Raw genomic sequence first — 18,863 nt, 5'->3', positions numbered from 1 at the left:
TAATTTGAGACAGCTTAGTCTCTTGTTTCCGGAGTCGCTATCGCTATTCTGGTCTTCGGAGCTACTGTCCGCCATCATTTGTACCTTCCTGTACTTTTCTTTATTGATTTTTTGTTGTTTTCTGTCAGTGGATTTATTTTGTCCAGATTGGCATACCCGTGCAATGTGTCCAATTTTACCACATTGCCTGCATGCTTTGCCCTTGAACCAGCAGTCCCTCTGGTTATGGGTGGATCTGCCGCAGCGATAACATCTTCCGAACTCCTGTGTCATTTTATGGGTGCCGAAGTCCTGTGTCTCTTGTTGTATCTCTGCAGCTCCTTTTGCTGCTGCTTCGTATGATACAGCCATACTGAAAGCTTTGTCCAATGTTAAATCTTTTTCAGAAAGCAGTCTTTTTTGTGTTCCTTCACTTAAGAGACCGCAAACAAATTTGTCTCGAAGATAATCCGATAGTCCTGCTCCGAATTGGCAGTACTTTAATAGCTTTCTTAATTCGGTTAGGTAATCAGCGTTACTTTCATTCTTGTGTTGATTTCTCTTGAAGAACTTGAATCGTTCCGCTATCAGCAGCGGTGTTGGGTTTAAATGCTCCTGCAGGGTATCAACAATTTCTTTAAAAGTCTTGTCCTTTGGTTTGGCTGGAGTGATTGAATTTCGTAACAGCCCGTATGTCTTCGCGCCCATTAAGTTCAGAAGTACTGAAGCTTTTTTTTCATCTGTTATTCCATTTGCAGTGCAATAAACCTCTACTCTTTCCACGTATGTGGTCCAATCTTCTATTTCGCCATCAAAAGCCTCAATATTACCAGATTTAGGCATTTCAGAAAAGATATGGCGCTTCCCGCGCTTTTTTTTTTCTCTCTGTAGCAACGATATGGCGCTTCCCGCGCTTTCCCACCGCTGCTACCGATAACAACGCTGTTTATTCACTGTTGGAGACTCGTTCCCGACGGAGGTCTAAACGCTGACCTGCTTGCCGCGCCGGCCGTCTCTCGAGTGCACCCTCCCAGTCCGTTATTGCTTGCCTCCGATTTCGCTGCCTGTCTCAGCTGTAGAGCCCGCCGCTGGAGCTCCAGCCTGACGCCCAGGAAGGATTAGCGCAGTACCTGTCACCAGCTTGGCCAGCTGGTGAAACCACAGTTTCTCTTACTTCCTTGAGTCTTCTGGACGCTGGAGGAATCGATGTCCTTGAGGTGCTGCCGAATTGCAGGTAAGTCCGTTTCCACTTCGTCGTCACTGTAGTGTTCGTGTGTAGATAAAGACACTGAAGACAGGAGTTGGTTCATAGGTATTTACTAAGCAAGTCTGGGGGGGGTTTCTAAAGGATATACACAATACACAGGCTTATATAGCCCAAGTGGCAATTACCGGCATTACGCACACCTGGGGCTCTTAAAGGCACATACACCATAATTGCTCTTAAAGGCACATACATCACTATCAATAGTAGGAAAAATGCTAGAATATATTATTAGGGACAGGACACTTAGAAAATCAAAGTATGATTAGGCAGAATCAACACAGTTTTATGAAAAAAAAATCATGAGTTTTTTGAGGGTGTAATTAGCAGGGTAGATTAGGAGGAATATATTTGGATTTTCAAATGGCATTCGATAAAGTGCCACACAAGAGGTTGTTACATAAAATCAGGCTCAAGGCATTTGGTGTAATATATTAGCTTGGATTGAGGATTAGTTAACAGACAGAAGGCTGTAGTTGCTCAGTCATTTAGGGTTAGGGTTAGTCATTGAGAATATTCAAGGCTGAGATTGATAGATTTTTGGTCTTTAAGGGGTTCAAGGAATATGGGGATAGGATGGGAAAGTGGAGTTAAGGTAGAAGATCAACCATGACCTTATTGAATGGAGGAGCAGGCTCGAGGGGCAGTATGGCCTACTCCTCCTATTTCTTATGTTTCTTATCATTCCCTTAGTGCCTGTCTTTCGTGTTTCTTTGCCTATCCTGGTGCTCTTATGAGGTGTTTCCCTAGTGCTACAGTTTGGGAGGTGGAAGGCTGCAGGGCTTCCATTGTGGACACTCCAGATTGGCTTGAAGGACAACCTCGAGCAGCTCTGGCTGCAGCCTGCATCATCTCGGCCTTGACTGTAACAGTCTGGGATGGCTGGCTGAATGGCACTAGCAAAGGCTGGTGGGGGAGCAGGCATGCTGTCTTCCTGAGAGAGGACAGCAGGTTCTTCTCTCATGGAGCCTGGGCAACTCACCTGGGGTGGTGCCTCAGCACTCCTCGTACTCTGCTGCAGCATAGAGTGTGGAGTGATGGAATGCCCTGTCAGCCCCTTTCAACTGTGGGCCCCAGAGCCAAAGTGGCAGCCATCTGAGATTCCAAGGCAGCAGCTTGGCTGTCATGGAAGCTGTCAGAGTTTTCATGAGACTCTCCAACATGTTGGATTCCAATGCATTGTTGATGGAGCTGACCACTTCGAAAAGCCAATGAACATCACGGGTAGCGCTGGCTGCACACAGGCATCATGGAAATGAGCAGACAGCAAGGATTTTATGTGCTGCCTGTACTGCTTCTAAATTGTGTGGGTTAACTGCACACCACGACACCCGCTCACCGCAACTCCCACGTGCGTTTTTCCATGCTAATGAATTTTGGGCCATTAACTGGTCATTTATCCACTCTTAGCCATTTGTGGGGCCTTGCTGTGACCAGAATGGCTGTTGCGTTTGTTTCCAAAACAACAGAGACGGAGATCAAATTTCTCCAACTGGATATGCAGCATTGTCACAAAATTACAGGGTGTGTTCCACATAACAGAAAGGAAACCAATGAGGGTAAAGTGATGGACTTGATTAAAAAATCTCAACATGTTACATTCTTTGTTTATCTTCTGAACTTTTTCAGATGTTTCCATTAAGGAAGGCTTCAAATCACCTGTCAGGTTCAAATAGTTCCTCTTTCCTTTGTCAGTTGTGACATTCATAGTTATGAGGCAGAAATGTCAACTGTATTGCCAAGAAGGAAATGTTTGTTTTTACCAGCATTGAGTTAGAACTCCTTGGGGGCAACTTTGACTTTGTGTGCTAGTTTAAAATGGTGATAGTGAATTGGCAGCCCATTTTTCATCTCTCCCAACTTGGATTTCTATTTTAATGGGCTTCCGAATCGCTATCACCCATTCTACACTATCACACAAAGTCCAAATGACCCCTTCAGTGTCCAGGTCACACTTGGTCCATGGAGCTAGACATTCATGTACTTGCCACCACTCTGTAGCGCCACGAAAAAATGGCGGTCGCCACTCTTTCACCAGCTGGTGGCGGCTCCCGCGGCGGCCGCCATTTTCCTCCCTCCCTTTGTGCTGCCGTTAAGTGATTGCCCTGGAAACAAAATGCCAGCGTGGTGACATTAATTGGCGAGCAACGCCGACTTAATGTCACCACTCCTGCTTTGTGCAGAGGGTCAACACTGCCAAAGCGGACCACTACCCACAGAGGCCAGGAGGCCCTTCAGAAAGAATGATGTGGGACTACATCACCGAGGCCAGCAGTGTCACCCCACTATGACCTGGCTCCAGTGCCCAAAGAAGCTTCATGGCCTCAGACCACTGGTCAAGGTGAGTAAATGCATCTTCAAAAGCCGTCTCCTACCAACTGCTATACTAGCCTCACACACTGTTCAATGTACGACTCCCCTTCCTCCCCAATCACTCACCTACCAACAATCTGTACCAATCACGAGGCACATCTCCCATTCATAGCCTCACCTCACCCCCTTGGAGGAGACGGTAGAGACCATTCTTGGCAGGGGCAAGGCTGAGCCCTTGGCCAGTGGTGGGGCAGAAAGAATGCAAGATGCTTGTATCCTCCTTCTGGCATGCACCTCTTGCTTTCCTGCCCTCCCCTCATCACAACTCCACTCTTGTGCCTTCCTCTTTTCACACACCCATGAAATGTAGCCTATCCAGCCAATGGTTTGTCAAGAAGGGGGAGAGGAGAGTGAAGAAGAGGAGAAACACCTAGTATTTATTATTAGGGACGTGGTAACAGGTCATTTAGAAAATCATAATATGATCAGGCAGAGTCAACACATTTTATGAAAGGAAAATCCTGTTTGACAAATCTATTAGATTTTTGAGGGTGTAACTCGCAGGGTAGATTAGGGGGAACCATTGAGTGTAGTATATTTGGATTTTCAAAAGGCATTCAATAAGTTGGCACACAAGAGGATGTTAGATAAGAGCAGAGCTCAAGGGATTGGGGGTAATATATTAGTTTAGATTGAGGATTGGTTAATGGACAGAAGGCTGTAGTTGCTCAGTCTTTGAGTATATTCAAAACTGAGATCGATAGATTTAGGTCTCTAAGGGATTCAAGGAATATGGAGATAGGGTGGGAAAGTGGAGTTGAGGTAAAAGATCAGCCATGACCTTATTGAATGGAGGAGCAGGCTTGAGGGGCAGTATGGCCTACTCCTGCTCCTACTTCTTATGTTTCTTATCATTCCCTTAATGCCTGTCTTTCATGTTTCTTTGCCTATCCTGGTGCTCCTATGAGGTGTTTCCCTAGTGCTACAGTTTGGGAGGTGGAAGGCTGCAGGGCTTCCATTGTGGACACTCCAGATTGGCTTGAAGGATAACTTCGAGCAGCTCTGGGCCTAGCTGCCTTGGCTGCAGCCTGCACCATCTCAGCCTTGGCTGTAACAGTCTGGGATGGCTGGCTGAATGGCACTAGCAAAGGCTGGTGGGGGAGCAGGCATGCTGTCTTCCTGAGAGAGGACAGCAGGTTCTTCTGTCATGGAGCCCGGGCAACTCACCTGGGGTGGTGCCTCAGCACTCCTCGTACTCTGCTGCAGCATAGAGTGTGGAGTGATGGAATGCCCTGTCAGCCCCTGTCCAGGTCATAGTTGTTCCATGCAGTGTATGACTGGTGCAAAACAAATAACAGTAACTTCCATGTCAACCAATCTTTTCTTAATTCCTACATTTGGTATACTGTTGAATAAATAGACAAGACTGTTAAATTTGTATGTTTGGAGAATTTTGTGCTCAATTGCAGGACACCAGCACTGAGGAATTAAACACATTTTCACTTTTCACACCCAGCGTCAGCCACAAACATTTTCAAGTCAAATATGACATGGATTTGAAATGGACTAAAGCTTCTCCCTGCAATACCACAACATGTTTCTTAATCCCAATGTCAGAAAAGCACTTCTATTGCACCAGTGTGACATTACCATTTCCCCCACCAGCCAACTTAATGACATCTCTGAATGAAATTTTATCAATTACTTCTATAGATTTGTGTTGCTTGTCCACAAGAACTGGGTTGAGAAAGCCCACTTCCTCTCTACAGGACGCTTGCACTTGAAAGACAGAAAGGAAACTGAGTGTTCCCCAGGCACAACAAAGAGGAAAACCTCCCCTCATTTGTTCACACGCTGTCCAATTCTGTCTGTTTCTGCTTGCAGTGATTCAGTGATGACATTTTTTTCAAATTGGGCAAGTCCATTTTGCATTAAGCCTTTGGCTTGCAGGATTATTTGGAACCAATGGGAAATATCCCAACCCTCAGTGACAGGTCTACCCTCCATTTCCCATCAGTGAGCCAGGTTGGCTGGTCAATTATCAGCAGTGCTTTGGAGTACTGCAGAATTGTCTGGCTCAGGTGTTGGGTAACCTAGTTTGCTATGGAGGGTTGGCTTGATTCCGATCTTCTATTGCCGGCCTTGTCATGTGGGAGCGAATTTGATCCAAAAAAGACAGTTTGCCTTCCACACCCCTCCCCTTTCCCCAAAAAGGGTGAACTTTGTCTTCCGTTTTCCAATGTTTTATCGAGGTTTGGTACAAATGACATAGGTAGAAAGAGGAATGAGTTCCTGCAGGCAGATTTTAGGGTGCTAGGAAAGAGATTCATAAGCAGGACATCAAAGGTATTAATCTCCGGTCTACTCCTGGTGCCACGCGCTAGTGAGTACAGAAATAGGAGGATAGTGCAGATCAATGCTTGGCTGGAGAAACAGGGTAGGAGGGAGGGCTTTAGGTTCCTGAGGCATTGGGACAGGTTCTGGGGGAGATGGGACCTGTACAAGCCGAACGGGTTGCACCTCAACAGGGTTGGGATCAATATGCGGGGAGATTTGGCAGTGTTGTTGGAGAGGTTTTAAATTAGCTTCGCTGGGAGATAGGAATCTGAGCTTAGGTTCAGAAGGGAGAGAAGCAAAGCCGTAAGTGAAAGGCAGAAAATTAGTAAATGAATTTGCAAGGCAGAGGGAACAAAGGCTAGAAAATAGATAACAAGTGAGTTTGGCAGTTCTTAATGGTATTTACTTTAATGCAAGCAGTCAAGTGAATAAGGCAGTTGAGATGAGGACACAGATAGACATGTATGATGATATAGCTATTACTGAAATATGGCTTAAAGAAGGGCAGGAATGCCATTTCAGCATTCTTGATACAGGGTTTTCAGACGAGATACAGAGGGTGTTAAAAAAAAGGAGGGGGGGTTGTCACAATATTGGTTAAAGAAACAATTACAGCTGTGAGGAGGGATGATATGTTAAAATGATCATCAAATGATGCCACAAGGGTTGAACTGAAGAACCAAAAAGATGCAATCACACTAGAACAGTAGCGTAGTGGCCATGTTGAAAGGATCGTTACTTGTCCTAGCCCCTGTAGGGCTACCCTGGATCAGGCGTATTCCCCAGACGTTCACACTCAACTAAAGTTAGAGGTAGCCGAATCCTAAAGACGCTAAAGGTCCAGACTATCTCTCCCTAAAGGAAAGGAATGACCTGAAGATGTTACCATCCTCCAGATAGCAATTTTAATAAGTTTAACTAGACTGTAACCTTCCGGATATTATGAGCGTCCGGAAAACTCCTCCAGAATTCTGCAACTCCTCACCAAAGAGTATACAGAGATTGAGTTCGCGAGTTTGATACAGAAGTACTATGTGAGACAATTCTTAAAAAAAAAAAAAAATAGATTTATTTAAGAACCGACATGTAACTTACAGCTGGTGATTCAATCGCAATATTAACAGTTCCAAATACAAATAGCTTACAATTCTTATTATCAGAGATCCTTATTCTCAAATCTTAACTTCATTACAGTTTTACATTTCTTAGTCTATTCCAGAATATCCACCAAAATCAAATACCTTTGATCCCCGAGACTCAAAGAGTTAAAAACTTACAGAGCCTGCCTCTGAAGCGTGAGAATCGCTTTGCCCCTTTCAGCGAATTCTATCTTCCCATTTGAAAGTTCTATATTTGTACCCTTTCTGCAGTGGTATATCTTTTGAAGTTTTCTGCTGATGTAAGCTAATTATCTCGTCATTTTTCTGTTGACTTCTTCTATTCTTACAATCAGTTTAGCTGTTAGCTTGCATAATTATGTCTGCTGTGTAGGTGTCTCAAGCTTATCATAAAAACAATGTGACAGCAGTGGTTCTATTTGATTTCATTTTTATCAAAGTCTCCTGTTTGTATCTTTTGCATTTAGAACACCTCAACTGGTTGTACCACAGACTTCGTGTCTCCTAGGTGTTCCAAGTTCAACACAAAAACGATGTGATGGGTGTTGCCTCCCGTGTTTCATTTGATGTCATTTTTACAAAGGCATTCTGTGCAATTCTTTTTACAACATGTAAATTAAAAACACCTCAACTAGGGTGATCTATGCAATTCTTATTTACCTCAGTTGGTTGTAACATATCATGTCTCCTGTTTCATTTGATGTCAGGTGTTTCTTTTACTTGATGTCATTTTTACAAAGGCACGTGTTTCTTTAATCATTCTGTGTTTCTTTCCAAAGTGTTGGTTTATAACACTTAACTGGGTATAGCTGTTGTGTTCTTTCCAAGCTGCAGACTTCCCGGAACCTCCAACCTGCTGCTTCAATAGGGCTATTGTTTCAGTGTCAACAACTTATCTCAAAAGCCTGTATGCTGTTTACATCTTTTGATTGTTAGGACTTCCAGACCCAGTATGTCATGTTTTAATAAAGTCAAAATTCTGTTCATAGGATGGTGTATTTTTCTGAATATGGCTATTCCTTCACACACCCCTCTTGACCAAAAAATGAGCTGGAGCATCTAGACAGAGTTTGATCAATGTTCCTAATAAGGTTTCAATGGCACATTAATTTCACGAGATGCACAATCATGTGCTACATGAAAATTCCTTTTAAGTCATCCTAGGACAATGTTTCGCCTTATTTTAAATTGAACACAATTTAAAAGGATGATCGGTACATTGTCATGCAATTAGTAAAACAACATGTACTTAGAATGTCCAATCGGCAGATGTTCGTTCCGTAGGGGTGAGTTATTCATACGAGTCAAGGAGATGTCATTTGAAACTAGCTGAAGTTTGACACGCTGTTCCTTCGATCCGGAGTGTGGATTGATTTTTTTTTCCGTAAAGGCCTTACCAGGCGCTCAGTTGATTCCTTCTTCATCCGCTGTGTCTTCCTCCTTCGTTGAAGTAACTCATTGATCTTTCCTTGTTTCAGTTGTTGCTTTTCATGAATCCAATTCCTGAGGCGATGCCAAGCATCGTGTGGAAGAGTCGGCGACACCGTCTGACTGACCGTAGTCAGTAATTCGATCGCATCCATTTCCTGTGTCGTGCTCCAAGCTGGGTCTTGAAAGACAGTGTACGACTGCACCTTGTATTGTTCCTCCTTTTCGGTATCCCGCAGGACATCTTTTGAGATTGTCTATGGAGATGGTTTTAAGAACATGCTTGCCATTCGACTGGTTAGTATGTATTTTAACTTTTCTTTCGTTACTAACAATGTATTGGAACTGTTTTTTTCCACTTCGGTCTTAAACCAGGTTTTTGCTCGAACTTCTTTTCCTGTACCCATTCTCCTACTAGGGGTTGCCATGCCTTGTTTGTCAATTTTTTTTGCCTACTTGCCTCCCTTATCCTTTGATTAATTCGATGTTACTTTTTTAAAATCTAACTGTCGCTGTCGGATCAAGGACTCAGAGTGTAGAGGTAAAAAAGAACTACGGGTAAGCGGTGTATGTATCTCAACCCCATACATCAGATAATATGGAGTTTTAGGGGACACTGTCCCTGATGCAGATGCGGGCACATTATTAAGTGATAGCTGCACCTCCGGAATGATGGTGGTCCACTTATTCCCCCTGATTCTCAACAATTTGACCAATAGCTTTTTTACATCCTGGTTTTTACATTCCACCAGCCCTGCTGGTTGCGGATGACGTGGCGTGCTGTGCTCTAACTCAATCCCCCGCTGTTCGCAGTAGTCTTTGAAGACCTTACACTCCAATCAAGGCGGAGCCATTGTATCTAAGATTTTGGGTACACCAGCTACAGTAATTATGTCAGAAATAGCCTTGGCAAGTGCGTTTTCCGAAACAGTTTTTGTGGGGACCAGCCAGCAGAAGGAAGTGCATCCATCTACACAAACGAGAACATGTCTGTATCCCAAAGACGGGGGAAGTGGTCCAATAAAGTCAATAAAGAATTTTCCTATTGCCTCATCAGCTTTCACAGGAGCCAATGGTGGTGGCTTAATTAGTGATGACTTATTGGTTAAATTGCATGGCTCACAATTTGCCACGTATGTTTTACAGGCCTTAAACATGCCTGGCCACCAATATAAGGATGTCAATTTGCCGAATGTTGTTCTGGCACCACAATGTGCTTGAACTTATGCCCTCGTGAGCTTCTTTTACATGCTGTTCTCGTTTGTGTCTCGGGGGTACTTCTCGGTTTCTCTTGGGCAACTTAACTAGCACAATACCCGTAGGGGTTTCCCAGTAAAAGTACTTTGGTGGATACCCTGGTGGATTCTCTTTTGTTGGGTCTAATAGCTGAATCAGTTCCTCGTCCTGATTAGCTGCCCGTTCTGCCCTAGTGATTACATTAATATTGGCAGGCCCCTCTCGAGGGGGTGTCATGCAGACCGAATGTTTCACTTCATCTACAAGACTGTTTCCTTTTGAATGTACTGTCCCATTGGTATGCCCATTTACATGAATCACCTGACAATTCTGTTTCTCCATTCTTGAATGAAGAATGTCTTCCCACAGTGACTTATGTTTTATGGGTTTACCCTTATGATTGGTAAAATTTGTTTGTTCCCAGAAAACTAGATATTGGTTATATCCTCTTTTACAATAGTCACTATCCGTGCAGATTAGTGTGGGTTTAATAAGGTCTGCCTTTTCTAAAGCATACCGTAATGCGCTGTCTTATGTCCAAGGGGTATAGGCAGTAATTCTTCTGGATAAGAAGAATAGGAATCTCGAAAGGTCCCTACTACTATCCCCATCCCAGCTGAGGATTGTTGGGATGTCCCTTTTCTAATCGTCATCGATGATCCATCACAGTAAATGACTTGATGGTACTCTGTAAGCGGTCTCATAGGTATTTGTCTGATTCCCTCCTCCGTATCATCATCCTCCATGATGGGGAGATGCTCGAAGTCCATTTCCGGGGAGAGGAATTTAAAAATATGAGTGTAGGATCATTCAAGAACGAATGCCCATTTATCATATCGGATCTGGGTGACTCTTTTTTCATCAGAGGCCATCCTCAATACTGATCTTAAATCAGGAATCTCAGTATAGATGGTAATGGGGTAGACCTAAGAGGTCATGATTTAATTGGATAATGTGATTGACATTATCCCATCTTTGTTGGTTATCTCGATAATCGTTTAGAGCACCCTCACAGGCAAGTTTGCGGGCTGTATTTTGGTACTGATTGGCCAGGCAACCATGGACAATGTCCCATTTATCCTGTGTATGTACTTTGCCTAATCTGTAGGCAGCTACCAGCCCTTTAGTTGTGGCTGTATTAGTGAGTATTTCCTTGATGGAACTCATTACATGCCCTCCCTGAGCTGCCGTGAGAACATAGGCGTATATTTGAACCCAGTTGTTTCACTGGTTTAATGGGGGAATTAAGTCTAAACTTAGTATCATTTGCAGTAGTTGCCTCAGGTGTTGGGCGTTCCAATCTTGGCAACAGGTTTCCAGTTTATCAAGGTTAGTTAGAATCCAGCAGGTTTTTTCCTGGCTGGTGTTTCCCAGTCTACTACACATTGTGTAGATAGAGCTCAGGTTTACTTGACCTAGGGACACAATGTGTGGTTGCTGGGGTTGGCTTACTGGAACAGTGATCATTGCGCCTCCAGCATTTAGATAAGATTGAGCTAGTGCTTGTCGGCATTGATTATAATGGATTCTAAGCTGTCTATAGTTTTCTCAAAGATTCTGGTCATTTATTTCATCATGAGCTTGCCACCTTAACCGGAATCCATCGCCCCCAGGAGCATAGGCTGCTCCGGGTCCTGCTATTTGGCCATGGTTGCCACCACCTTGTTGGGCACCGTTCATTAGGCCTCCCAATTGTGCAGTTGTGCACCTTATTATTAAGGAATTTATTGGATTTGGAGTATTTGTTTGATTATCCCACTGGATATTCTGTATCGCCTGGTTCTGGGGATCATCATCAATTGTGCCATGAGTTCTAACGGCTCCATTGGCATCAAAGCCTTCTATTTCAAAAATTATCACTTGGTTTTGTGGAGGTACAAGGATAGGATTATTTCCCCTAATAAAGCAATCGTTTGAATTTCCTAATAAAACGACGGCCAATTCTGACAGGCTTTGTCATTTCGTCAGGACCTAACCTCGGTTAGGGTTTAATATGAACTTTATAAGAAATTTCTAGACCTCAGTGGTATATTGAGGGAGTTCTGATTTAAGTTCTAGAAGGCCTGATCAGGGACATGTCCTCTCTAGAGTTTAAATCTGGGTCTTAGTACCACTGTCAGTAAAACACTCCTTCTGTTCTTAACAATCTACAAGATGGATATAGATATAAATATAAGTATAGGTTCTGTATCAACTCATTAACACACACGTTGGGCGCCAACTGAAAGGATCATTACTAGTCCTAGCCCCTGTAGGGCTACCCCGGATCAGGCGTATTCCCCAGACGTTATCCTTCAACTAAAGTTAGAGGTAGCCGAATCCTAAAGACGCTTAATTGGGTCTAAAGGTTCAGACTATCTCTCCCTAAAGGAAAGGAATGACCTGAAGATGTTAACATCCTCCAGATAGCACTTTTAATAAGTTTAACTAGACTGTAACCTTCCGGATATTATGAGGGTCTGGAAAACTCCTCCAGAATTCTGCAACTCCTCACCAAAGAGCATACAGAGATTGAGTTTGCGAGTTTGATACAGAAGTACTATGTGAGACAATTCTAAAAAAATATAGATTTATTTAAGAACCGACATGTAACTTACAGCTGGTGATTCAATCGCAACATTAACAGTTCCAAATACAAATAGCTTACAATTCTTATTATCAGAGATCCTTATTCTCAAATCTTAACTTCGTTACAGTTTTACATTTCTTAGTCTATTCCAGAATATCCACCAAAATCAAATACCTTTGATCCCCGAGACTCAGAGTTAAAAACTTACAGAGCCTGCCTCTGAAGCGTGAGAATCGCTTTGCCCCTTTCAGCGAATTCTATCTTCCCATTTGAAAGTTCTATATTTGTACCCTTTCTGCAGTGGTATATCTTTTGAAGTTTTCTGCTGATGTAAGCTAATTATCTCGTCATTTTTCTGTTGACTTCTATTCTTACAATCAGTTCAGCTGTTAGCTTGCATAATTATGTCTGCTGTGTAGGTGTCTCAAGCTTATCATAAAAACAATGTGACAGCAGTGGTTCTATTTGATTTCATTTTTATCAAAGTCTCCTGTTTGTATCTTTTGCATTTAGAACACCTCAACTGGTTGTACCACAGACTTCGTGTCTCCTAGGTGTTCCAAGTTCAACACAAAAACGATGTGATGGGTGTTGCCTCCCGTGTTTCATTTGATGTCATTTTTACAAAGGCATTCTGTGCAATTCTTTTTACAACATGTAAATTAAAAACACCTCAACTAGGGTGATCTATGCAATTCTTATTTACCTCAGTTGGTTGTAACATATCATGTCTCCTGTTTCATTTGATGTCAGGTGTTTCTTTTACTTGATGTCATTTTTACAAAGGCACGTGTTTCTTTAATCATTCTGTGTTTCTTTCCAAAGTGTTGGTTTATAACACTTAACTGGGTATAGCTATTGTGTTCTTTCCAAGCTGCAGACTTCCTAGAACCTCCAACCTGCTGCTTCAATAGAGCTATTGTTTCAGTATCAACAGCCTATCTTATCTCAAAAGCCTGTATGCTGTTTACATCTTTTGATTGTTAAGGCTTCCAGACCCAGTATGTCATGTTCTAATAAAGTCAAAATTCTGTTCATAGGATGGTGTATTTTTCTGATTATGGCTATTCCTTCACAATGTCACTGGGCTAGTAATCGAGAGGCCTGGTACTACTGATCAAGAGAATGGAGTTCAAATCCCACCATGGCAGCTGGAGAATTTAAATTCAGTTAATTAAATAAATCTGGAATAAAAGGCTAGTATCAGTAATGGTGACCATGAAACTATCAATGTCATAAAAACCCATCTGGTTCACTAATGTCTTTTAGGGAAGGAAATCTGCCATCCTTACCTGGTCTGGCCTATATGTGACTCCAGACCAACTGCAATGTGGTTGACACTTAACTGCTCTCTCAAATGGCCTAGCAATCCACTCAGCTGTAACAATCCGCTATGAGCAACAACAATAATATTAATAAAACCGGATGAACCACCCAGCATCGACCTAAGCACTGGCTTTGGACATGACAACAGCATACCCAGCCCAGTTGACCCTGCAAAGTCCTCCTCACTAACATCTGGGGACTTGTGCCAGCCTGACAGTCATACTCACAGAATCATACCTTTCAGCCAATGTCCCAGACTCCTCCATCACCATCCCACCTGCAGGACAGACCGACCAGCGGTGACAGCACAATGGTATACAGTCGGGAGTGAGTGGGCCTGGGAGTCCTCAACATTGACTCTGGACCCTATGAAGTCTCATGGCTTCAGGTCAAGCATGGGCAAGGAAATCTCCTGCTGATTAACACCTACCGCCCTCCCTCAGCTGATGAATCATGTTGAACACCATTTGGAAGAAGCACTGAGCGTAGTAACGGCACAGAATGTGCTCAGGGTGGGGAGCTTCAATGTCCATCACCAAAAGTGGCTTGGTAGCACCACTACTGACCGAGCTGGCCGAATCCTGAAGGACATGGCTGCCAGACTGGGCCTGTGGCAGGTGGTGAGAGAACCAACACGAGGGAAAAACCTACTTGACCTCGTTATCACCAATCTACCTGTTGCAGATGCATCTGTCCATGACAGTATTGGTAGCAGTGACCACCGCACAGTCATTGTGGAGATGAAGTCCCTTCACACTGAGGACACCCTCCCTTGTGAGGTGTGGCACTACCACCCTGCTAAATGGGATAGATTCAGAACAGATCTAGCCGCTCAAAACTGGTCATTTGAGGCACTGTGGGCCATCAGCAGCAGCAGAATTGTATTCCACCCCAACCTGTAACCTCATGGCCTGGCATATCCCTCACTCTACCATTACCATCAAGCCAGGGGACCAACCCTGGTTCAATGAGTGTAGAAAAGCATGCCAGGAGCAGCACCAGGCGTACCTAAAAATGAGGTGCCAACCTGGGGAAGCTGCAACACAGGACTACATGCATGCTAAACAGCAGAAGCAGCATGCTATAGACAGGGCTAAGCAATCCCACAATCAACGGATCAGATCAAAGCTCTGCAGTCCTGCCATATCCAGTCATGAATGGTGGTGGACAATTAAACAACTAACGGGAGGAGGAGGCTCCATGAATATTCCCATCCTCAATGATGGCAGAGCCCAGCACACGAGTGCAAAAGACAAGGCTGAAGCATTCGCATTCAGCTGAAGGGCCGAGTGCATGATCCATAGCCGCCTCCTCCTGTGGTCCCCATTATCACAGAAGCCAGTCTTCAGCCAATTCGATTCACTCCACATGATATCTAGAAACGGCTGAGCGCACTGGATACAGCAAAGGCTATATGCCCCGACAACATCCTGGCTATTGTGCTGAAGACTTGTGCTCCAGAACTAGCTGCACTGCTAGCCAAGCTGTTGCAGTACAGCTACAACACTGGCATCTACCCGACAATGTGAAAAACTTCCCAGGTATGTCCTGTCCACAAAAAGCAGGACAAAGTCAATCCGGTCAATTACCGCCCCATCAGTCTACTCTTAATCATCTGTAAAGTGTCGTCGACAGTGCTATCAAGCGCACTTATGCACCAATAACCTGCTCACAGATGCCCAGTTGGGTTCTGCCAGGACCACTTGGCCCCAGACCTCATTACAGCCTTGGTCCAAACATGGACAAAAGAGCTGAATTCCAGAGGTGAGGTGAGAGTGACTGCCCTTGACATCAAGGCAGCATTTGACCGAGTGTGGCATCAAGGAGCCCAATAAAATTGAAGTCAATGGGAATCGGGGGGAAAGCTCTCCACTGGCTGCAGTCATACCTAGCACAAAGGAATATGTTTGTGGTTGTTGGAGGTCAATCATCACAGCCCCAGGATATCGCTGCAGGAGTTTCTCACGGCAGGGTCCTAGGCCTAACCATCTTCAGCTGCTTCATCAATGGCTTTCCCTCCATCTTAAGGTCAGAAGTGGGGATGTTTGCTGATGATTGCACTATGTTCAGTTCCATTCGCAGCTCCTCAGAAAACAAAGCAGTCCATGCCCACATGCAGCAAGACCTAGACAACATTTAGGCTTGGACTGATAAGTGGCAAGTAACATTCGTGCCAGGCAATGACTATCTCCAACAAGCGAGAATCTAACCACCTCCCCTTGACATTCAGTGGCATTACCATCGCTGAAACCCCCACCATCAACATCCTAGCAGTCATCACTGACCAGAAACTTAGCTGGACCAGCCACACAAATACAGTGGCAACAAGAGCAGGTCAGAGGCTAGGTATTCTGTGGCAAGTGTCTCACCTCCTGACTCCCCAAATCACTTCCACCATTTACAAGGCACAAGTAAGGAGCGTGATGGAATACTCTCCACTTGCCTGGATGAGTACAGCTCCAGCAACACTCAAGAAGCTCAACACCATCCAGGACAAAGCAGCCCACTTGATTGGCACCCCATGTACCACCTTAAACATCCACTCCCTCCACCACCGGCACACCGTGGCTGCAGTGTGTACCATCTACAAGATGCACTGCAGCAACTCGCCAAGGCTTCTTCGACAGCACCTCCCAAACATGCGGCCTCTACATCCTAGAAGGTCAAGGGCAGCAGGTGCATGGGAACACCGTCACCTGCAAGTTCCCCTCCAAGTCACACACCATCCTGACTTGGAAATATATCGCCGTTCCTTCATCGTCGCTGGGTCAAAATCCTGGAACTCCCTCCCTAACAGCATTGTGGGAGTACCTTCACCACACCGACTGCAGCGGTTTAAGAAGGCGGCTCACCACGACCTTCTCCAGGGCAATTAGGGATGGGCAATAAATGCTGGCCTTGCCAGTGACGCCCATATCCCATGAACGAATAAAAAAAAACTATAGACCCCCAAATCGTCTGAGGGAGATAGAAGAGCAATTTTGTAGGCAAATTTCTGAGAAGTGCAAGAACAACAGGGCAGTAATAGTAGGGGATTTCAACTACCCAAATATTATCTGGGATAAAATCAGTGTAAAATGTATACAGGGCTAAGAATACTTAAAATGCATTCAGGAGAACATTTTTAGCTTTTGACAAGGTCTCAAAAGGCAGACTGGTCAGAAAAGTAAAAGCCCATGGGATCCAAGGGAAAGTGGCAAGTTAGATCCAATAGTGGCTCGGTGGCAGGAAGCAAAGAGTAATGGTTGACGGGTATTTTTGTAACTGGAAGACTGTTTCCAGTCGGTTCTGCAGGGCTCAGTACTAGGTCCCTCCCTCTTAGTATATATCAATGATTTAAACTTCAATGTAGGGGGCATAATTAGGAAGTTTGCAGATGATACAATAATTGCCCGTCTGGTTGATAGTGAGGAAGAAAGTGGTAGACTGCAGGGAGATATCAATGGACTGGTCAGGTAGGCAGAAAAATGGTAAATGGAATTCAATCTGGAGAAGTGTGAGGTAATGCATTTGGGAAGGCTAACAAGGCAAGGGAATACACACTAAATGGTAGGACACTGAGAAGTGTAGAGGGACCTTGGAGTGCATGTCCGGAGATCCCTGAAGGTAGCAGGACAGGTAGATAAGATTGTTAAGAAGGCATACGAGATACTTTCCTTTCTTAGATGAGGCATAGAATATGAGCAGAGAGGTTATGCTTGAACTCCATAAAACACTAGTTATGCCACTGCGTACAGGTCTGGTCACCACATTACAGGAAAGATGTGATTGCACGAGAGAGGGTACAGAGGAGATTTACGAGGATTTTGCCAGGACTAGATAATTTTAGATATGAGGAAAGATTGGATAGGCTGGGGTTGTTTTCTTTGGAACAGAAGTGCTGAGGGGAGACTTGATTGAATTATATAAAATTATGAGGGGCCTAGATAAAGTGGCTAGGAAGGACATATTTCCCTTAGCAGAGGGGTGAATAACCAGGGAATATAGATTTAAAGTAATTGGTAGAAGGACTAGAGGGGAGTTGACAAGAACTTTTTTCACCTAGAGGGCAGTGGGCATCTGGAACTCACTGTCTGAAAGGGTGGTAGAGGCAGAAACACTCATCGTATTTAAAAAGTACCGTAACCTATAAGGCTATGGAGCAAGAGCTGAAAAGTGATATTCGGCTGGATAGCTCTTTTTCGGCCGGCACAGACAAGATGGGCCAAATGGCCTCCTTCTGTGCCGTAAGTTCTGATTCTATGATTTAGCCAGTACGTAACAAGCCCAACAAGAGAGGGAGCAGCTCTGGACTTAGTTTTAGAGGATGAAGATGGGTAGGTGGAAGGGGTATCAGTGTGACAGCATTTTGGTGGTGGTGATGATTGTACTTCAGTTAGATTATGGCTCAAAATTTGCGATCGGAGGCTTCCTGCGGGCGGATGCCTCCAACCTGTAAAAAATCTAAGGATTTATCTGGTGGCCCAGGAGGTATGGAGACTCGCGATCCTGGGCCTCCCCAGGTACGCGCGAGCAGAGGCCCACATATCCCAGGGGTGCATGCGGTTCGCAAGCGCCCCTGGGATCACATGGGCTGGCCCAATCCATAAAAGAAGGGAATCCCCATTCATACTTATGGGAGTTCCATACGTACGGGACTCCCATAAGTATGAATGGGGATCACTTAAAAATACATGAACACATGAAATACATTTTTAAAAATTACATATTTTAAATTAATTCAATTGCCATTTAATTAAATATTTTTTTTTTAATGTAATTTTTTGAATAAAAAATGTATGGGGGAGAAATTTGGTATCGCCCCGTTTGGAGCGCTAGTATTGGTGGTGCGCAAAGTTTAGCGCCAGGCGCAAATTATCGCCACCTCCAGCGATATTGGGTACCTGCGCCCCTGAAGGTGATTGCGGCGCTGCACGACAGTCTTAAGGCGCTAACCCGGCGGCGCGACGCAATATCTCCGCGGGCGCAGCGCAGGTGCTGTCAATTATCGAGTGCGGCCAGACACACTGGCGCCGGACAGCTCTTAAAGGGGCGGATCAATCATCATCTCCAGCCGCACCCTGCGCATCAGAGGCCTCAAACTTGGCGGCACCTGTGGCGTCGACAACTGCCTGAACATGGAGAGGGCCAGGGAGAGAGCGCAGCGCTTCAGCGAGGGGGCATTGGATGCTCTGGTTGGCGCGGTGGCGCGCAGGCGATCTGTACTCTACCCAGAGAATGGCAGGAGGCCTCAGCACAGCAACCATCGCAGAGCTTGGAGGGAGGTTTCCAACAGAGTCACCTCCAGCAGCAT

General features: G+C 44.6%; 1 protein-coding gene and 1 long non-coding RNA gene across 2 annotated transcripts in view; one reads left to right on the top strand and one right to left on the bottom strand.

The window, feature by feature from the left end:
* Positions 1-18,863, bottom strand: part of LOC147102147 (fibrinogen-like protein 1-like protein) — an 82,321-nt gene that overhangs the window by 12,959 nt on the left and 50,499 nt on the right. The gene's annotated exons all lie outside the window — the stretch shown is intronic.
* LOC147102148 (uncharacterized) lies at positions 5,668-13,281 on the top strand. The gene is made up of 2 exons (XR_015073218.1): positions 5,668-8,736; positions 12,758-13,281. It is a non-coding gene; the product is annotated as an uncharacterized LOC147102148 (long non-coding RNA).

This window comes from Somniosus microcephalus, chromosome 22, assembly GCF_052327205.1.
Source record: "Somniosus microcephalus isolate GS21.2 chromosome 22, FLI_Smic_1.0, whole genome shotgun sequence".
In the NCBI taxonomy this organism is placed as follows: Eukaryota; Metazoa; Chordata; class Chondrichthyes; order Squaliformes; family Somniosidae; genus Somniosus; species Somniosus microcephalus.
The sequence above is the reverse complement of the archived record's forward strand: the minus strand, read 5'-3'. Positions and strand labels throughout refer to the sequence as shown.